General features: G+C 38.4%; 1 protein-coding gene across 1 annotated transcript in view; it reads left to right on the forward strand.

The window, feature by feature from the left end:
• RARB (retinoic acid receptor beta) overlaps positions 1-22,870 on the forward strand; it is a 725,134-nt gene that overhangs the window by 464,595 nt on the left and 237,669 nt on the right. The window lies entirely within an intron of this gene.

Consider the following 22,870-nt stretch of genomic DNA (forward strand, 5'->3'; position numbering starts at 1 on the left):
GAAAGTTTCATTTGAACGTGCCTTCCCCTCGTAAGATTTGTCTGTCTCACTGATTAATTGTGTAATTATTAATCTGCTACGTTTTGTAAACCGATGAACAGAAAATCCGTCTGCCATTTCTCTCCCTCTTTTCTCCTCTGTAGCTGAATTCAGTCACCATCAGCACTAAATTCTGCTCAGAGTTCACAGCCGTCACGATCGCTGGTGCAGTTTTAGGTTAAGCATATTTTATCCATAAATTGCTATATTTGGTTCTCGAGTTATTATTGCAGTTCCTTGGGGTACATTTAAATCCACCTTATTGTAATAGATTATGGAATATAGTGGCTAATGTGTCTAATGTAAAATAAATGACTATAATGATTTATGATGCGACACTTCAATTTTATTGAACATAAGGATCATTGTACTAAAATGGATGGTGTATTGCTGGTTTAGCATAAAATACTGAATAACATATTCAAGAAAATGAATGGCTCGGCCAGTTCATAATATCCTGCCCTTTCAGCTGAGAGGTCTTTAATAAGCAAGAGTGTCATTACACTTGAAAATGTATGTATAGGTAATCCATTATCTAGAACAATGACAGGGATCTGCTCCAGTCCTTATTAAGAAGGGACTCTTCAGGAGAAAAAGCCATTCTTTGGTCTTCCTGAAAGAATGATGTCCACCCAACCGCCGGGCAACTATAACAGTGCTTAGCAGAATTGTAAGTGGCCCCCACATTTAAAAATTATCGCCTTAAGACTCTCTTGTAACCTGTGAGACAGAAGCGAATTTCAGGGAGGTTTTGATTTTTTTTTCACCATTGTCCTCAGGCAATATCCTTAATGTCCTTTCTGTGTCCATTCGCCAACCTTTTGTTTTAACTCTTACAGTGCCATTTACAGGAACTCCTGCTGTGTGTCTTTCCCTGCGACCCCATGTTTGTGTTTGAACACTGAGTAAGGAGGTAGACTGAAGAAGACCTGAGTGAGCTGTTACTTCTTATTAACTGTGATATTAAAGATAGTTTTCAGTGATATATTGAGCCAATATATGTGTGTTCTCAGGCCTGGCAAATAAAAGGAAATTCTTCTATAAAAGGTAGCAGGTTCAAATTAATGGTACAGGTCTATCTTCCAAAAAGTAGGGGGACATGAAGAATAAGTGAAGTGATATGAACATTTTATCCCCTTTGTGATCTGTGATGCTGCCCTCTGAGCCCCATGATTCTCCTGGGGTCTGATGTGATGATGTAGACAATTCCCACCAAATAATTCTATCCTCATAGAACTTTCTTAATGGTGTCCATCTCTCATGGAAAGGATAACTAGCTTTCCTCCTCTGGCATGGCCATGTTGTTCTTGGGGGTGAGGGAACTGGAATATTTTGAACCAAACTGCTATATTTTGGGTTGGACTCTCACAAATTCACTACCTGTGCCCTCCTCCCCCAGCATGCTCTGAGCTTGTGCCCATCCTCCATCCCTCAGCCCAGACAAGCTCATCTGACCAGCCAAAACTGAGGCGCGGTCAGGTGCCACAGGAGCTCGTGCAGGCCAGAGAACACAGGTCAACATGATGCCATGCATTCCATGGCAGTTTGGGTTTCTTTCTCCTCAACAGAAGATTTCACCACTGCTTGAAAAGACATGGGTCACAAAGAGAAGTTAATAAGACCGTGAGGTGAACACTGTGTGTGGAGTTAAGGAGTTTTACATTCCAGAACTGAAACATAATATTGACAGTGGATCTGCACTATGTGGATTTCAGGCATTTATTTATTCAGGATACACTCTGGGGGCATTATTATTATTATTATTATTATTATTATTATTATTATTATTGTTTTGAAAAGGTAACAAACATAGCCTAGAGCTATTCACTGCAAAGAGTGACTAGGGATATCTTGATATCCTAAGTGAATTTGGGAGGTCAAAGTCTTGTGGTAAAGCAGTCTATTTCTGGAACACTGTGGATGTTTTCTCTGTCATCAACTAAAAACGAAAGTGATTAGTGACTATCTTTTTGCTAATGGTCAAGTTGCTTTTGGATCTCTTGATACATTAATCTAGAAAAGACCAAGGCAAAGGGTGCTGAGATACTTCTGGCCCCAAAAGACCTCTTGACCTCTGTAACCTGGCCATCCTCCATTTTTAAACCTCAGGATTCTTTTCCACCATAAATTCTGCACTGTCATCAAAGATTGCCGGGATGTTTTCATAATGCATATTAGGGCTTTTTCTTTTTTTCTTCACACCTTCACTATTTTCCCTCAAAATATTGTAGTACCTTTAAATGGTTCATAAGGTCTTACCACTGCCCCCTAAGACCTTGTTTTCTCCGCATTATACACCCACACTATCTTCAGATTGAATCCCTATCGGATCGTCTTGGGAATGGTTCCACAGTATTACAACTACAGAAAAGGAGCTTACCAGGGCCAAAACACACAATCTAGAGATTGGCCATTGAAGGGCCTTCTTGCTCTGACTCCATTACCAGTGCCGCAACCTACCCTACCTCCCCACCCAGTGTTCCCAGCGCCTTCTCCTTCCTACTGCCCCTTCATACTGTGCTACCTACATAGTCTTCTGCTTTCACTTGTTCATCAAGGCAAATGTCTACTTGACTTTCTAAATTCTTATGTCTTACATCTAGTGCCATGATAATATTCAGAATCCAGGCTTCCCTTTACTGTGGGTCCATAGGTAGAGTTACTGATGTTAAATGTGTTTTTCAAAGTGCTAAAGGAGCTCTTTCTAAAACCTGGGATTTGCATCCATATTTTGACTGGTGGTGATATTTGACTTCTTTCCCAGTGAATTCTTTCCACTATTTCTTCTTTCAATCCTGAATCATATATTAAGAACCCAGGTAAACCCTCGATGTTCTTTACTTAATCCCCTCAAAATACTTTGATTTACAGAATAGAGACTTCTACCTGAGAAATATTGAAATATCCACCCATCATTAATATTTAAAAATTGTTTAATCTCTATCCTCCTTCAAATGACAAGCTGTATAAACTCATCAAATGAGCTCTGGGTTTCTTTGTAGGAGCTCTGTTTCTCTAAGTGTTATATTATCTGTATGATAATCTGCTTCAGGTTAACAGGCAGACCCTATTCTTGAGTTGGAGGGCTCAGTGTTAATAAGTCGTAACTTCTCTATAGAATGAACTCTGAATTCAGTGGGATAGCTTCTAGACCAAAAAATAGTTGTTTGAGGAATGTATGGAGGCAGGCAGTTGGAGGATGGATGTGAGGATTCTTAAGCTCATCTGGAAAAATTTAAAGACAATTAAAGTTAAAAGAAAAAAGTTTATGAAAAGAGACAAAGAAGAGAAGACCTCCTTTCCGTATAATAAAATACATTATAAGCAGTGGCAATTGAAACAGTGAATGAGTGGTGTAGGAGTAGCAAGAGAGGTGGTCCCAAGTATATGAATCAGTACATGAGGTGGCCATTTAGATGGTGAAATGGTGTATCACTTAATACATGTTGGAGGAGAAATAAAGCAAGCTTTCTATTTCATTCCTTCCACCTGAAATAAACTTCAGGTAACTCACAGAGGGACAAATGATCATAATGGGAAAAAATATATAGTTGCTACACAAAATTTTTAAAAGAAAGCATAGGTGTATTTATGCTAAAGAAGGGAGAACCTTTCTGGGAGTGACATGAAATGCAGGAGCTGTAAAATAAAATATTGATACATCTGACTACAAAACAAAATTAGGCTCTCATCAAAAATCAGAAGCCAAACAACAAATTAGTATAAGATATTTACAATACATATTTCAAAGATCTGACTTCTTTACTGAGCAAAATAATTCACTTATATATGAATATACATATGCAGATAGAGACACATGATGTATGAATACACAGGTAGCAGTTTAACTTCTCCAAATAGATTCATGATCTTTATGTGCTCTGGGAGGATACACACAAATTTTTTACCCTGCTTTTTTGGATAATCTTTCATTGAATATAATTTTGGAATCTTACTCTTCTAATAGTACAAGCATGCATTATTTTTACAAAGAATGAAAACCAGGATACCTGGGTGGCTGAGCCATTGAGCGTCTGCCTTTGGCTTAGGGTGTGATCTTAGAGTCCCTGGATGGAGTCCCACATTGGGCTCCCTGCGTGGAGTCTGCTTCTCCCTCTGCCTGTGTCTCTGCCTCTCTCTCTGTGTCTCTCATGAATAAATAAATAAGATCTTTAAAAAGAAAATGAAAACCTTTGTTGATACTGTGTTTAACTTTGAGTGACCCATAAATCAGTGGTTCTTACTCCTTTTGGAGATAAAGACTCCTTTAAGAGTCAGGTGATAGCTATGAGTTCCATTTCCTGACAGGGCACAAAAATATAGACACTCCAAATGCCGCCTAAATTATGAATCCTTGCTCTAAGTGATTCTCCTAAAGTGAGTTAGTCACAGTTACAATTGCTATATAACCACAGCTAAACATAGTGGCTTAAAACATGAACCATGATTCTGTGGATCAGAAATTCAGGCAGGAAGGATACAGCCAAGTGCAGCTTATCTCTGCTTCAGGTGAGATTGGCTGTGTATAACAGGTTGTGAGGATCCACTAAGGCCTTGGTCTGGGGCCTCGGTCCTATCTGTCACCTGAGGTGATTCAGTACTGCTCCATGCAGCTTCTGTCTGACAAAGTCCCCTGACCTAGCTACATGATCTTTGGAGACCTGGACCTGGCAGTTACACAGCATCATTTTCACCACCTCTATTGGCCAGAGCAAGCCGTGGTGGCTACCCCAGATTCAAGGTGAGGGGAATTAGACTCACAGTCTTTTTGCAGACAGAGACAGCATAGTCATCCTGCAAAAGGACTCGAGGTAGGGTTGGGATTGCTGTAACCATTTTTTGAAAATAAGCTCCCACAGTTTGACTCTGAAAATGTGGTACTTTTAGCCAACATATGAATTTGTCTGTGACCTAACATTCATATTCAACAAAACTGATCTAGGAGTGACTGTAAACTTACAATGGTCATCTATTCAATTTAAATACCCAAGATTTTTGGTGGTGGTGGTGGTTGGTTGGTTGGTTGGGTTTTTGTTTTGTTTTGTTTTGTAGCTTATTCAAAATTACTATATGTATGGAATGGAAAAGTAGATGCCATAAGTTTAGCTGCTATATAATGTATTTCACCCATTTTGATATAAAAATATTTTGCCTATAACTTGACAACTCCACTTTCTAGTTTGGAAGCTCTTCAGAAAACTAATGCTGTCCTGGGTAATGAAAGGTCATGCATTTTAATGCTGGACCTTTAGGCCCACACCAAGGGGAAGAACTGGAAAACAAAACAAAACAAAACAAACAAACAAACAAAAAAAACACAAGCCATGGCCTTAGAGTGGATTAATATAGTGAAAAGATGTAAAAATTAAGGCTAATTTATGGCCCCAAAGCCCAAGGGAGCTTCTAGTTAAGTATGATAAATTGAGCCACAAGTTTATCTTCCTTCTGAAACACCAGTCACACACTAGTACTTCACTTTTCAATGACAACAGACAATTAAGAATCACTGGACATATGAGGAAAGCTTCTGATATAAACTAGGCCCCAGAATAAACAAACAAGAGAGGAACTTGAAAAAAATATGATAAAGGAAAGAGAAGAAAACCATGAAAATTACTGCTTGCAGTCTCTGATAAATTTGAAGCTATTTTAATAAAGATCAGAAAAATGAAAAGAAGAAACAAGAAAGAGCTCTTGGAAATAAATGTAAAATAGCTAAAGTAAAAAAAAAAATGTCAACTCCACATTTTCTTGTGGTCTCAGTTTTAGCTGAATTCAAAAGAAATGCGAGATGATTTTTCATTCTTATCATCACTCACCTTAAACATATGTGAGAGAAGGTGAGGAGATCTATGGAGGAAGGGCAGTATTGAGAATTTTTCTAGAGAGAGTTGGTGTCTTTTTTGCTCAGTTTACCCTGGGGAAAGGAAATTAACTTTTAGAGAAACATCAGAGATGTTGCCACACATCTTCCTAAAATGCAGGAGGACAGAATGGTGTCTAACTCCAACAAGAGAACAGGGAGAAAAGACTTTGCACAGTGCATCCCACTGGTGCTTGAACAAATGTTTGTGCTTCCCATGGGTCACATGGGGAAATTATGAAAAGGAGCAGAAATGGAGTCACTCTCAAAGGGACCCCTAGATGGGCAAAATGTCCCCAACTGTCAATTGAGACAGTTGCCTAATTGAGTCTATTTTCAATACCTGGAAGAGGCTGAAGTTTCTTTCAAATGCAGGATGAAAATATTCAAAATAATATGGTCAGCAGACTATGGTATTAAAAAACAATGCCCTTATTTCCTGAATTCAGCCTTCCAAGTCCAACTTTTTTTCAACAGAGTAGTTACATTTGTGGTCTCACCATCCTTTAGCATGCCCTTAGAGGATCAGTAGCTCCTATTATCAACCCCTGAGTCTCTTCTGAAAGTCTGAGGTAATCTGAAAGTCACAATATCCTTTAATAAACATTAAAATATTTAACCAGTAGACTAAGTGAGAATGTTGACACATTTCCAAAAAATGTAGAATAAAAAGACAAAGGGATTGTAAAATAAGAGGGAGAAACAAAAAGAGTTAGATTAACCCAGAAAGTTTAACATTTGACTATGTAGAACTCCAGAAAGAGAAAAGAGAACAGGTGGGTAGGAGGGAAATAAAAAAAGGAAGTTTCTAAGATCTGAAGGGCATGAAGTTTCAGACTAAAAGGACACAATAAATGCTTAGGTACAATAATTGAAAAATTAATAAATACAAAGATCCACACCAAGAAATGCTACTGGGATATTTCAAAATAATCCATAAAAGAAAACTCAGAAAGCATTCAAAAAAGGGGGAAAAGTCATACTGAAAGTGATTGGAATCAGAAAGACATAAGACTTTTTAATAGACACATTAGAAGAGAGAAAAACATAAAACCAGTATTTTTTATCATTCTGATTGGAAAATAATCTGATGCACCTGCCTAAACTTTTCATCCAGTGCGAGCATAGAATAAAGACATCTTCAGATATGCATGGTCTCAGAATATTTCCCCTGCACACTTTCCTAATGTGATCCTCAGGATTTGACTTTAGCCAAATGAGGCAATTAACTCCAAAATAGAAAGGATCCACGAAATAGAGTGTTCAACACAGGAAATCAGAAATATAAAACAATATCCAGACAATGGGAAAGATAAGGTACTAAATGACAGGCTATACCATTAGTCTGTAGAGAAAGGGGTTCAAGATAGATCAAGAGAATAAAGTGCTCTGGGAATGGGTTCTCCAAAGAGGGAGTGAAAAGAAGTTGATATATTATCTGGTCTATTTGACTATTGGAAAATAATACTTATAATAGGGCATTTAAAAGAAAATTAAGGATATGTAGAAAACTAGCAAATTTTTAAAAAGAAGCAATTTTGAACTCATCTGTACAAGAAATGAAAATAAATCATAGTACACTACTTGGCTCTGCAATAAATAATAGTCCTGAAAACACTGTTGATTTCACAAATCTTTATTAGGAATTATAAATATTCCTGCTATATCATTATAAATATACACTTAAAATTGAATGGGGAGGGCAGCCCAGGTAGCTCATTGGTTTAGCCCTGCCTTCAGCCCAGGGTGTATCCTGGAGACCTGGGATCGAGTCCCATGTCAGACTCCCTGCAAGGAACCTGCTTCTCCCTCTGTCTGTGTCTCGCCTCCCTCTCTCTCTCCATCTCTGTCTCTCATGAATAAATAAATAAAATATTTTTTTAAAAAATGGAATGGGGAGAATGATGTAAAAACTATATTTTCATGTCTCATAAAGAATATCAATATATAAACTATAAAATTAATATACTAATAAATATTAATATAAGGAATTTGGCAATCTGGTGACCAGAATAAATTGCTCAAAGGAGATTTCAGGAAAAGAGATGGGAGTTCAGGGTATGGGGAAGGAGGGATTGCATGTTATATTTCTTTTTCTTTCTTTTTTTTTTTTTTTTTTTAGCAATGTATGTGTGTCACTTTGGCAAAGAAATTAAAAGGAAACAAAAAGAAGGATATCCAAAGTGGATTGATTCAATTTCATCATTCAATATTATTTTTTGGTCACCTTTTTTCCAATCAGTATGAGTTGCGGAGAGTGTAAAAATGAGACCCAACCATTTTCCCCGTGGAGGGTTTGGCATACAGAGGGAGGAAAATAGGGGAGTGGTGTAGTGAATGGAGAGCACCAACTCTGAGTCTAGCCTCCACCCTTAGTGGGTAGCTGATTCCGAGTAACCTCTGTGCTTGTTTCCTCATCTGTATATGGAAATGATAATGGAACAAACCTGTTGTGTAGATTTGTTGAGAGGATTAAGTGAGCAGATATAGAGTGCTTCAGTACTTAGCACATAGTAAGTGCTCAATAAGCAGCAGTTATCACTAGATTTTAGCTAATAACACACACATCATGAACTGGTAAGTGCAGTGCTAAAAGGCCACCCAAAATGCTTAGGAAACAAAACCCATGGATTAAAAAAAAAATGTGTGTGTGTGTATATATAAATATATATAATATACATATTATAAATATATATAAATATAAATATATATTCACTGATAAAGACAATATTTAGTTACAGGGCCCTGATTGTGAAATGAAAAGCTTTGCAAAAGCAATCCATCATTTGACAGATTTCCAGAACCCAGCGTGTCAGTATGTAATTGCTTGGCCTCTGTCTCCTGCATTTTGCACGTCAGGCCAGGTTTGGCGCTTCATTACCTTGCCTTGGCTCCACTAGGTCCATCGGGGCAGTTGCCTCTTAAGGTTTCTGCCCCAGCATAACTGCTAATAACATTCATCCCATCTTCTGGCTGTCAACTGAAAGGCCACTGAGAGTTTACTTCCTGAGAGGAGCTCTGCTGAAGAAGAGATAACCGAGCCAAATAGCCAGAATCCCACATGTTTACTTTTTACAAGGGCAGGCAAGCAAATACTGAGCCTGTGCTTCTGAGGCCCTTATCTATATGTTCTCTGCTATATTCTTTTCTTGAACTGATTTTGTCACCTATGCAACCAGGGAACAGACCAAAGGAAAGCACCACAGAGAGTGGGAAGCATCCAAATATGGAAATTTTGTTGGAGTATAAAGTAATATAGCCATTCATAAACTTTCAAAGTGAAGTCAATAAATCATTTATTTGATTATTATTTACCCAATAGACAGAGATTTTTAAAACATGCTAAACATACTGTGACCTTAGGAGGAAAATAGGAAAGAAAATTATGTATTCCATATGATCTTATCTATGTAAGAAGAGGACAAAAAAACAACAACAACAACAACTGGAAGGAAATAAACCAAAATGTTAAGAGAGGTCATTCTGAGTTCAAAGATTATGAATAGTTTTTATTTCCTTCCTTATTCCTTTTCTTTCCTTTTTTGTTTTTATTTAGGAAGTCTATTACTTTATCATGAAAAAATATATATATGATTTACAAATAAGTAGTAATAGCCTCAAGATAAATAACACAAATTTAATTCCACAAATATTTGAGTACTTATTTTCTAATACCCCGTTAGATGCTTTTAGAATTCAGTACACTTTGGTAATGAAATTTATTTTATTCATTTAGTATTTAGTTTAATGGTATCTTGTTTTTGCCATTTTCCTCAGATTTTAAAACTTTTGCAGGCAGGAACCAATTGTTAGACTTCTCTGTAACATAGGTGCCTGGCCCAGTTCTCTTCTGATATCAAGCACTTATAAATACCCCAGTCTTGGAGAAGAAAGGAAGGAGTGTGATGTTCCCACCAAGTTAAGATACGTGGAACAGATTCTCGACAATGATGTGAACCACTGGAATATGGCCACCTCTCTCATTACTTGGAACTCCACTGAACTGTTCCTAAGTTTAGTGCCAATTACCTAAAGGTTAATGTGCTGAGCAATACCAGGAGAATTGGGGTTTTCCCAAGAAATGGTCTGTAGCACATTATGTTCAGGCTGAGAGAGTATGATTGTCCGCTTGGAAGCCCCGGAGTGTCCTGTGGTGTTTCTCTCCAAGTACTGTTCTACTCTAGGAGGCTTTAAGAGAGGAAATCAAAATGCCAGGGAAGTAAATGAAACTGGACAGAGTATGAACATATCATCAGTAACTATTTGCAACTCATCATGGATGCAGTGATGAACACACCCCTGCCCTCATGGAAATTACATTCTAATAGAGAAGCTCCATTAGATCCCAGTCTGTTGGAAAGGGATACCATTGACAAGTGAGACTGGGAATAGAGGGAGCTTTGGATCTGGGTGCTAAATGAGAAGAGGCAGGAATTGGAAAGGCGTACTTTGTTGTTTTTCATAGTTTTCAGTTTGGATGTGTCAACCACTATCACCACCACCCTGCACCCTACTCTTCCCCACATGCAGAAAAGAAAAAATCAGAACATGTCTGCTATAGAATTGTATGGGAAATCATTCCATACCATGTACCAACAGTCATAAATATTTATTTTTTAGGAATATGATTCTCCAATTCAGGATCCTAATCACCACCAGTTTAGCTATTTTAGGAAGCATTTTGTTTTTCAAAGAGAACTTACAGCATTTATTTGAAAAGTTCCCCCAATCTGACGGAATGCTGACTCTTCTGGGGCTTTAGCAAGAGGAGCAATCAATCTCATCTCCTTCATTTGCACCTTGTTCAGTCTGCTCCAGAAACTGGATTTCTTGATGTGACTTGAACACATCAGGAATCCTTCCCATCTCAAGGCTTTTGCTGTTATTGTCCTCTGTGCCTGGAAAGGGCTCCCACTGAATACTTATCACTCTTTCTTGTTCATTGTTCAATTTCTTGTTTAGAGGTCATCTCCTTACAGAGGCTTTTCCCCTAACCATGCTAGCTATGACATCCCCAGCCTTTATCCTGCTTAAATTGTCTTTAGAGTACTTATTCTTTCCTGAAATTATAAGTATTTATTTGCTTATTTATTTTCAATTTTTTTTCCCTAGGATGTAATTTCCATAAGTATAAATTTCTTATTTGTCATCTTCTCTTCTACATCTCCAGAGCCTAAAAGAGTAGATGATGCAGTGGATACTCAATAAATATTTGTTGAATGAATAAATGGATTAATTTAATTGAATTGAGTTTACCTAGGGCTAATAATTAAAAGCTCAAGAAAATGAGATCTAAAAATTATAAGTTACCTCTACAAATAATTAATAGTATGTCATTCATTGAATCATAGGCTTTAAGAATAAAATCACCATTACTGAGCACCCCAAAACACACAGAAATAGGAAAGTACCAAAACATTAAAGTTTCCTTGGGCTTATTTGCTCTATTTTGATCATAGAAGATGACATAACCTGTAATTTCCAAACCCACTCAACTTTGAGATCCAGCCTATTTTGCAAGAGGCATCCCATGGGAGAGCTAGAGATAGAATCTAGAGGCTATGTTTACCAAGGGAATGCTCTCGTCTGTAGGTCCCCTGGCTATTGTCACACTGTTTGTTTTTCATGATTGGAATGTGTAGCACTATTTGGGGGTGGGCTAGTGTCTAAATTGAATGGGTGAAGAGAAACAGAAAGACATTCTCTTTGCCACCTTTGTAGAAAGGCGGCTGGGAATATATGTACTGAATTACCCGCTGTCAATTATTGATGGCTTTGGCTGGAGTCATTTACCCTCTCTAGTTACTTTGACATATGGCCAAAAGGCAGCTGTCAGCCTGCCTTTTCTTCACCAACCCCTTATCCACAGGAAAGTTCTTAGGAAAAACTCAGCAAACTGAACTCACCCTTTAGAAGCTTCAATGGATTTCTGAAGAATTTAAGACAACCTGATTATCTCTAAGAGGATAAGTCAGTCATCTGTTGATTCATTTAATTTCATCTAGGAGAGTAAGGCTGTCATTTAGCAGTTCGCAGCAATACAGCTGCTCTGGTTATTACAAGAAATACTTGGGTACCACATGGTAAATAGCCATTACCCTGAGCACTCTGCCCCCCACCAGAGTTACCTGGGTTTCCCTACAAAAACCTGTTACTAGACCTTCCCCAAACCACCACTAAAAGGTGACTGCCTCACAGCAGGGAGCCTTCTGGAACTGGTATTTGAGAAAATAGCTGGGATCTGTTCTGAGTAGCAGTGCCCATTACCTTTCCATTTGATAAATATTTTAATATCTCCCTGCCCAATACTGTAAGCAATGAAACCTTCCTTTGAAAGTTCCATGTCCTTTACTTCATAACAATCCAAGCACAGCTTAACAGAGATGGAGCTCACATAACCTGAAAATATTAACTGGATTCAAAACATACTAAAAGAGAAGTCTCCCAGGTTCTATTTCTGTTGCCTTACCAAAACAAACCTCACACTCGTTGCCTAATTTGAGAGCCTTTCCAAAGAAAGGACATTCTGGTTTTACCATGTCCACCCATGAGTACACGAGCTCTCCCACTCCCTCTCCCGCTCTGTCCCTGCATTTGCCGCCATGGCTGGGATAGATGAGTATTAGATTCCCAGACTCTATCGTTGCACTTCCAGAGAAGTTCTGAGGACTGGATCCAGCCAATAACATATATTGCGATGCTTAGCAACCTGTTCGTCTTCTGGAAAGGAACTTTGTCCTGGTAGTTTCCACATAACACTGCTTGAATTCCACATAACTCTGGCCAGTTTCTGTGCTGTGATTTAGACAGTTTCTCAGAAATAAATTAATAAGAGCCCCACTGTGAAGATGACCAGCAGCTTCAGGCATGCAGGAGGTCCTGAATCGGTTTAAAGACTCTTAAACAGGCAAATGAAAAACAAGACCTCAGCCTATTAGCCATTGGTAAGGAACACATAAAGCAAGATGGAACACTAGGGACCAAATATCATTGACATTAAAGTGCATTTTTCTTCCTCTGGAGAAGAATGAAGAGTGTTAGGTGCTGACCTCCCCACTCATTTTGCTCTGCTGACTCCAAAGATTGTGAAGAACCAACGGAAGAAAAAGGGGTGGTGGTGGGGGGGGGGCTGTCTTTAACCTACAGCTGCAGATTAGCCTCAGTTACCTCATTACACCATATTAGCAATATTCATTCTTTTAGGGAGTTCCTTTTGTGAGTTGCTTTCACCTCCATGGGATAAAAGTTTAACTGTCCAATTACTTGACTACTGGATTTAACCATCCTTCTATTTTGGGTCCTGGTTTCCTCAAAACTTCAAGTCTATTCTTCAGTGCACGAGGGATGAGCCACCACCATCAAGCTCCTTTTGGTAGAGAAAAGAAATAGAAATGCAGATTGGTATCAGTCATCATGCCTCCGATTTTATAAGTTAGCCTGGACACGTAAATTGATGTGTGGTACTGACCAAAACAAAGTGTGACTTAGAAAGCAAAAAAAAAAAAAAAAAGTACTTCATTTTTCTTTGGTTCCTCAAAGCAGGAAAGATATACTTTGCCTCCCTTTCAGCCTTCCTGTCCTTGGCAACCTGACTTGGCTAGACAGGTGATAAACAAAATATTAGGGGGAAGCTCTGACTTGGGAAGAAGACACGAGAAGGAACTAGGTCAAAATCCTAGTAGAGTAGGGCCTGGGTGGCTCAGTCAGTTAAATATCTGACTCTTGATTTCTACTCAGGTCATGATCTCAGGGTCATGAGATAGAGCTTCATGTTGGGCTCCACGCTCAGTGGGTTGTCTACTTGAGATTCTCTCTCCCTCTCCCCTGCCCCTCCCCCCATGTGTTCATTCTCTCTCTCTCTCTCTCTCTCTCTCTCTCTCTCTCTCTCTCTCCCTCCCTCCCTCCCTCAAATAAGTAAATAAAAATAAATCTTAAAAAAAAAAAACCTAGCAGGGAATTTTAGGAGAACTCTCACTTTGGGAAAGTTATCAACCAAATGTGAAGCAAATAAAAACCAGTGTCAGTAGTTCAGCAAATAATTATGAAGATCCAAACCTACTGGAATTGCCACTTTGGTTGCAGGTTGTCTTCGTGAGTGTAAAATCATTGTCATTAATCACTTAATACCAGAATTATCTTCCATCAAATCCTCCGCTGATATTCTCTCTATAATGTCATAGATACTGAATTGTGAACTAAATAGGCATTGCCCTTGCCTCTCAATCTGTTTTCATTTGAAAGAACATGAGGACAACAGAAACTAAGGGATTGCACACAAAAGGTGTGCCTCTACAACTCAATTAGTTTTGTACTGAGTGAGTTAAGAGAAGGTGTTCTCGGAGATCACAGCTCTTTCCTTATGCATATTGATCCTGTAGCATCTAGAACAGTGCCTGGCATGAAATAAGCCCTTGGTGCCTGTCTATGGAGTAGTCGAAAGAAATAAGTATCCAGGGTATCCATAAGGTCTGGAAATACAGGTGAATATGCACAATGTCCTCAAGACAGCTTCCATTTGTGAAAAAGTAAAATAACATTATGTTTTCAGACTACATGGGTACCCTGTAGTTTGCAGAATATTGAGAAGGAAAAGATCACAGGACTTAATATTTATTCAGGGTATGAACAAAGGGAATTTAGCACCAATTTTCTAATTATTCAACAAACACTTTGATGAGAAGAAGTAATTTTTTTTTTTTTTTTTAGGGATTTTATTTATTTATTCATGAAAGTCAGAGACATAGGCAGAGGGAGAAGCAGGTTCCCTGTGGGGAGCCCAATGCACGATTGGATCCCAGGACCCAGGACCATGCCCTGGGCCAAAGGCAGACACTCAACCACTGAGCCACCCAGACGTCCCAAGAAGAAGTAATTTTTTAAGGCTTTTTGAATAAAGCAAGAAAGCTTCCAAATGTTATCAAAGGAAGAGGTTTGGCAGAAAGGTGAACACAAATTTTTTACCTCTCCCTTTTGGTACGATTGAGTCAATCTCTCATTTACCTTTCAAATATTTGTGTCTTTGTTTAAATCCTTGGTTTCCAGACTAGGGGCGATTTTACCCTCCTCTCCCCCCCACCCACTCCCCCATCCCCAGGAATAATTTTTAATGTCTAGAGCTATCTTTGGTTGTCACAACTGGAAGAGAAGAGCCATTAACATTTAGTGAGTAGAGGCTAGGGGTGCCACTAGATACCCTCCAATGCACAGGACAGCCCCTCACAACAAAAAATCATCCAACACAAAATGTCAGTGGTGCCAGGCTTAGAAACTGCAGCTTCTGTGTACTATGGGGAAGCTTTACCTCAAACTATGTTAACTTCCTATGATACCTGCGTTTCACTCTTTACTTTCCTTCTGTAGTGTTTATCACAATTGTAATGAAATGCATCCTATTTGTTTCTTCTGTTACAGCCCAAGCCTCCTGGAAAAAGAAATAGTGGGTATCTCATTCACCACAACATGACAGCACCTGTCACAATGGCTGGCACTTAGTACGACCTCAACAAATGTCTGTTGAATGAATAAATCAACAAACAGCTAATAGTAGAAAATAATCAAAATATATAGTCTCATTAAGTAGAATTGTAGTTGTAGCAATCATTTGAAGCTTTTCAGGTGGTCCTGGATTTCTCCTCTATTTCACCTCAAGAAACTGATGAGTTTATCTCTGGTGTCAGGGGAAAGTAGAACTAATATTCAAACTCCTCTGTGTATACACTTAGTTTATAGATTTAATGCAGTATTTCACAATTTAGCTCTTTGTCGGTAAAGTCACTGGCATATCAACTATGACAAAAAATGTTTGGAAGTTGAACGAGGATTGATCTTGTGGCAAAAGCTCTTCACTGGCTCCCACAGTACCCATTCAGGTTCACTTCACTTTCTCATTCTCTCTTGCAGACATGGTGCTTTTCAGTTATCCCAAAAAGGGGATCTTTTAAGACAGAATTTCTGGAAGGGCCTTTGCTTTCCTCACAAAAGGGAGAGGTAAAACTGGCACCAAACTTCTTTCTCCTGGATGGAACAGCAAAATGCCAACCCTGACACTAATTATTAAGTGAGAAGAGTAACCCAGCTTTGTTTTTAGCCACAGTTAGTCAGGTTTTTCTCTTACCTGCAGCTAAACACAGCTTGACCTGATGATAGATTCTTTTGCCTTGGCAGCCAATCTATCTCCATGGTCTTTTTTTTTTTTTTTCTCCATGGTCTTTTTAATGATGTAAGAGCAGAAACAAAGATGGTAGCCATCATAGTTTGCCCTGGGCTTAAATCTCATCCAAAGTATGAAGTAAATAAAAGATCTGAGGTTACAAAGATTGTGGCATTGAAATATTAATGGGGGGGTCCAGTCTATAGAATAGTGAGTACAGCAAGGAGAAATGCCAGAGCTCATGGTTTAAGAGGGAAAATAATCATATACTTAGAATACAAAGTGTACCTGGCTGATTTCCTACTTACGTTTTGCAGACCTTTTCTTTTTTCTGGTTGTGAGTGGGTGACTAGATGAGAATTTCAGATGCAGATTTAAAAGTTCTGCATGGAAGGGAAGCCCTTAGGATAAAGCAGCTATCCTACAAATCTTCGTGGATCCAGGCTTCAGAGTGTTTCTACCTCATTCTGCTCCTTTTTCTCCATTAGACTGAGAATCTTGGAGATGGGGACCATGTCTTCTTGATCTCAGTTTTTTCTGGTCCCAGCAGAGTGCCAGGCCTACAGGCCATTCTCAGTCAATACTCTCCCAACTAAACAGTTTTCCCCTCTTTGGTATTTAAAGTGCATAAATCTGAAAAGAAGGGACACTTGGGTGGCTTAATGGTTGAGCGACTGCCTTTGGCTCAGGTCGTGATCCCAGGGTTCTGGGGTCAAGTCCCACATTGGGCTCCCCACAGGGAGCCTGCTTCTCCCTCTGCCTGTGTCTCTGCCTCTCTCTGTGTGTCTCTCAGGAATAAATAAAATCTTTTTTTAAAATTTTGAAAAGTGGAGACAAAATCTGGAGAAGGAGATAGATTTCATTTTTTACTCCCATCTCTTGTTTTTTAATTGCAAGCGATAGTCCCTATATTTTGAAGAGAAAGATTAAGGAAAATCCTGACAGTAAAAAATAATGTATTCAGAAAAAGAATATTTTAAAAAGGAAATTTTCCCAAATTAAATTCCTCAGAACCCAGTTATTTAAATAAATGAGTAAATAGCATTTTTTAGGAAATACTGTGTCTAATGGTTACTGCCTTTGATATGCCAGTGTGTGCTGTGTCTTTCCAAGAGATATGTGGTTTGCTACCATTCAAAATCCTATTTATATAACCCAAAAAGTGTTCTAGGACAAGAAGATCATAAAATAATGATCACCCAGTCACTTGCTCACTTGTGTCAAAGTTTGGGAACTGCTGTTTAACATCATGAGGATAATAATGGAGCATAAAAGAAAGGACCAAATGGATAGAACAGGAAAATTTAAGCAGACAGACCCAGAAGTTAGGAGAGGCAAGTTTGAGTTTCATTCTTGCCGTGACAGTCTCTATATATATAGCTTAGTATGGAAATCAAGGAAAGAATGTTGGCAGAAGTTTTAAGCCAAAAATCAGGAACCTGGCTGTATATTCCAGAAACTTCCTGTGAATAACTTGGATTACCTCAGTAAATGAATTGCCTCAAGGATAATGGGATGATAAAATTCTTCATTTCTTCTTTCACATACTCATGTTTGAAATGAGTTGAAGCTCAAGTTGGTGGTGAATTTTTTATTTAGTTAAAGAAGGATCAAATAACATGAATAAAAGACTTGGTCTTTTGTGAAAACGTTACGTTTATTAATTTTTTCTGAGTTTCTGAGAATCTTGGGCAAGTTTTCACATTAATGAACCAGGAATGGTTAACTTCTGAGCAATGTCTATGTGAGAGAGACTTACAAGTGGTTGGGCCAATTAGCAAATAAATGAAATAATTTATCATAGTATGGTGTGTGTAGTGAGCACTGTCCAAGTAGGAAATTGAGTCAGGAGTGGGCCCACCATTCATGTTTCAGAAGTATTGGGTCTGATACTTGGTAGTGAATTTTAAAGTTCAAGTAAACAAGCATGTGGTTTTTCCTTTTGACTGAATTAAAAGCTCTAAGATGGGAACCCGAAAGCCATAAACATTTACACAGCTTGGCAAGCTCTTCATTATGTAAATACTTTGTGAAAACAACTTTGGTCCATAAAGTATTAATGCTATTTAGTAAAAATCAGTTTTTGTTTGGTGTGTCTTTTGAAGCTAGTGTGACTCCTGGTTATTCTATATGACTATAAAAGCTTTTTGGAATCAAATCCTAATCCCAACATGTTTTTCTTGTTCATTTAAACCTTTTATATACATGTGGGAGCCAGAGAGAGTAGAAAGCTTTTAGGGATTAAGCTTAAATTGTTTGTCATTCTCATGCATGCTCTCTGAAAAGTATTTGCCATGTTTGTGTTTGTAAGTTAAGATATACATTTGTGTTTTGAAGCATTTTCTTTCTTTTTCCCTTTATGCTCATCTGTTCGGTTCACAGAGACCATCTTAATTTGGGAGAGCCGATACGCTGAAGTTTTGATGTTTGGCTTACCACCTTGTAAAAATATCTGTGGGTGTTGATTTGCTAGGTTAGCCCCTGATTCAAGCTTCCAAAGAGAAAAAGGTTTCTCAAACCAAAATCAATAGAAGTAATATCCCCAGGAGCCGAAAAAGCCGAAACAAACAGACCTGGCCAAAGCTCCTTGTTTAGTGCTATAGGAGTCAAATTGCCCATCTAGAATATTTTTTTGTTGTTGTTTTTGTCATGAAAAAGAAGCAACTGAGGCTCCTGAGCAGAAATTCATAGTACTTTCCACCCATGTCCAGTAAGCATGAGATTGGCAGATGGGATTAAGCTACATGAAATTCCATCAAAGGATTAAATTTAAATGGACTTCGAGGAAACGTCAAAAGATTTTTGTCTTTTAGTATAGCTGCAGATTGAAGCCAATAAGCATTTGTTTCTCAAAAGGTGATCATATGTGAAGTGAACTGTATCAGTTAGCTTTTGCTATAAAAGGAACATCTCCAAAACTTGTAGTTTACTATTAACCCCACCATTTAAATTGTTCATGATTCTAGAAGTTTGCATTTTGGAGTGGGTTCAGATGAGTGGTTCTCCCGATCTGGATGGACTTGTCTGATCTTAGTTAGGTTTGCTCATGCATCTGTGGCCAGATGCTGGGTTAGTTGTGGACTTTCTGCTCTAGGATAGCCAAAGCAAGGACAGCTGAGGCCTCTCTTCCTGTGGTCTCTCAGCCTGGTCCTTATTCAGATAAAAATTCCATATCTTCTTTCATTTGTTTAGAATCTGTCCATGTTTCTCAATTCCTTTTCTCATGTCCTTAACCTGTATCTTATTAGAACATCCCCAAGGGCAGCACCCTCTAGCATGGTTGCCTAAATTTTCTTGAGATAGGGAATGAAGAGAAAGGCAACATTTCTTCTGATGTATTTTCAGTAACTTTTAGGGTTATTTGTGGGTTGTTCTGTTTGTTTGTTTATTGGTTGGTCATCAGCCCCAAGGCTTTCAGGGAGGAGCCACAATCTAAACAAAACAAATTGATTAATAAGATGATTAAATGGTTAAAAATTGATGAGTAAATGAATTAGCATTATTATGGAATTTATTGCTTTTTATTTCTACTTCCTACTTCCTGTATGTCTCAGAGAAGCTCACCAGTCCTTGACAACATTGCCTTTAGAAATTTCATCCTATGGCTGACATGGGACACCACTTATAAACTCTGCAGCCACTGCAGAATGTGCCCTAGTTGTCCCTCACTAATTAATCAGGAAGCTTGTGACTGATTGCAGCCTCCATCAACACAGGATGTTTTGACACAGCTGTTTGGACAAGGCTGTTTGAGGCCCCCTACAGGGCTTGCTGGCATTTGGGAGGGGACATGGCCCAAGGGTCAAGGTTTGAAAGCAGTCACTCATCTCTCAACAAAGTCAATATTCATATGCATACCAGAGCACCTACCCTGTGCTGGGTCCCCAGAAGACTACGGTGAGCAAAATTGATATTGACACTGCCCTTGTGAGGCTTGAGTCAAATTGGTGAGAGAATGGTTGATTAGTAATCTTCCAAAAAGGTACAAGTTGGAATGACTGCTGTGAAGAAAAAGCATTGGGAAAGGAAGGTTTGAGGACAGGGAGGAACATATAAAATTGTGATTGTAGAGTATGAAAGAGCAGATTGACCACGAAGACATACCAGATTCCCAGATGGCAAAATTAACACCTAAATACCATGGATTTTCTCCCAAAGGGCTTGGCTGCCTGGGTGCAGAGCATGGGAAACTGGATAGTTGGATATGTCCATGGCCAGATGCATGCAAACTGGATATGATGAAATTATCAAGGTACAAGGGAGTTCAAAGCATAGGCAAGAAAGTTCAGAAATGATGAATTGTGGAATGTAAGCTCAATCATGTAAGTGAAGAATGATGAGACTCCCCTCCCCTCCAGTGGAAGACTTGACTAGCGATCTTAAGCCTGTAAAGAGGTAAAGAGTTGCCTGATTGTTGGAGTGTCCATCCCATCTAAAGGCTACCATTGCCACTCAACTGAAAATGACACTTGAAAGTATTCTAAAAAAAAAAATGAGAAATGGTAGGTAACAAAGATTATTATCTTACAGGCCCACTTAGAATAAAACTTCATTGAAAAATCTAATTTTTGTTTATAGAATCCCTTCTTTCAAACTTATTTTTCCAAACACAGTGACAAGGGAGTCCATGTAAGTGGCCCAAAGCAGTAGAAGATAAGATAGTAATGAAAACCTGCAGCATGTGTAGACATCTTGTAAAATCAGCAGAAGGCCTGAAAGCCCGTGCTCTTTAAGTCCACACCAGTTTCCAGGATTTGTATTTTCTGAAGAAGGGTATATCTGTATGATGTTGCGAAATGGTTAATACAATGATGATGGCATTCAATCATGTGTGTTCATTCATTGCCTGCAAGACACAGGGCAAGTCCCATTAATAGCACCAGAGATGCTATATGAGATTCTTCTCAAGAAAGTTCTGCCTCCTTTGGCCTTCCTACCTTCCTATCAACTAGTCTATGAGAATACTTCTGGCCCTGTCTTCTCAGAATCCATCAGGTTCTCTGATTAACACAGAGAGTCTCCAACCTGACTCCAATTTGTAAGGCCCACCTGTATCTTCTGTCGTGATCATCATGGGATTCATGGGCTGAAAGACCACATTTTGGCAGTCACCTCATAACAGCAGTTTGTAGGATCCAACGGATGCTCTAGAGTTTAAATCTATCTAGATTTTTTTTAAGTTGAGACATAATTGACATATAATATTATATTAGTTTCATGTACAATATAATGATTCAATTTATGTTTACAATGCAAAATCTTTGCTACAGTAAGTCTAGTTACCATTGATCACCACACATAGCTACAACTCTTTTTTTCTTGTGATGAGAACTTTTAAGATCTACTCTCTTAGCAACTTTCAAATATACAATAGAGTATTATTACTAACATGCTGTATATTGCATCCCCAGGACTTACTTATCTTATAACTGAGAGTTTGTACCTCTTCACCACCTTCACCCATTTTGCCCACCTCCTCCCTCGCCTCTGGCAACCACCAGTGTGTTCTCCGTATCTTTGATTTGTGTTTGTTAAGATTCCATATGCCAATGAGATCAAATGGTATTTATCTTTCTCTAACTTATTTCATTCAGCATATTGTCTTCAAGGTCCATCTCTCTTAGACTTTTTGATAAATGTATGTGACTTCTTGGATCCTCAATTTCTTCATCTGTCAACTAGGGTTGATCAAATACTGATGTGAGATAGAGAAATGCTGTATCAAGTCTTATTTATAAAACATCTTAAATCGGGCAGCCTGGGTGACTCAGCGGTTTGGCACCTTCCTTCAGCCCAGGGCATGATCCTAGAGACTCAGGATCGAGTCCCACATCAGGCTCCCTACTTGGAGCCTTCTTCTCCCTCTGCTTGTGTCTCTGCCTCTCTCTCTCTCTCTCTCTCTCTCTCTGTCTGTCTCTCATGAATAAATAAATAAAATCTTTAAAAAAAATCTTAAATCTTAACTGTGACCATTTCTGTATAGTGGTATCTACTAATTTTTGTGGCATTGATTCTGCCAAATTTAACCATTTTAAAATATTTCATATTTGTATACCACATACAGGTACCTATGTGTCTCATTCCCAAGTAGTCTCTGATTATTCTAGTAGATACCTTCCTTGGATTAAAAATCTTGGATTTTTATCTTGGATTAAAAATGTAACTTGGCTGTGGAGTCTCCATAACTGATTGTACAAACCTGTTCATATACTACCAAGAAATACATTTTTGTATAGATTTTTAAATTTTATTTATTTGAGACAGAGAGAGAGAACCTGAGTGAGAAGAGAGGGGCAGAGGGAGGGAAAGAACGAGAAGCAAACTCCCTGTTCAGTGGGGAGCCTGACATGAGGCTTGATCCAGGGCTCATGACCCAAGCCAAAGGCAGAGGCTTAATCGACTGAGCTACCTAGGTATCCCAAGAAATACAATTTAAAAGAGCACAATAGAGTATATGTATCAGTATACTCTATCAATGAGAGGTGCCTGGCTGGATCAATTGATGAAGGGTGCTATTCCTAATCTCAGGGTTGTGAGTTTGGGCCCCACACTGGGTATAGAGACTGCTTAAAAATGAAACCTTAAAAGTAAAAATAAATAAATAAATAAAAAGGTATTTAAGACTGAGTCCCCAAAATATGTACAGGTATATATATATTCATATATGCTGTGCATTAATGTATTTTTATATTGTCAAATATAATAATAATATATGTTAAGAGATGATGTAGGTAAAGTATATAATATCTTAAAGAGTTCCATTATATTAAATAAAATTAAAATTTTGGTACTCGCTAAAATAGTCTTTTAATATTTAT

This window comes from Canis lupus, chromosome 22, assembly GCF_048164855.1.
Source record: "Canis lupus baileyi chromosome 22, mCanLup2.hap1, whole genome shotgun sequence".
Classification (NCBI taxonomy): Eukaryota; Metazoa; Chordata; class Mammalia; order Carnivora; family Canidae; genus Canis; species Canis lupus.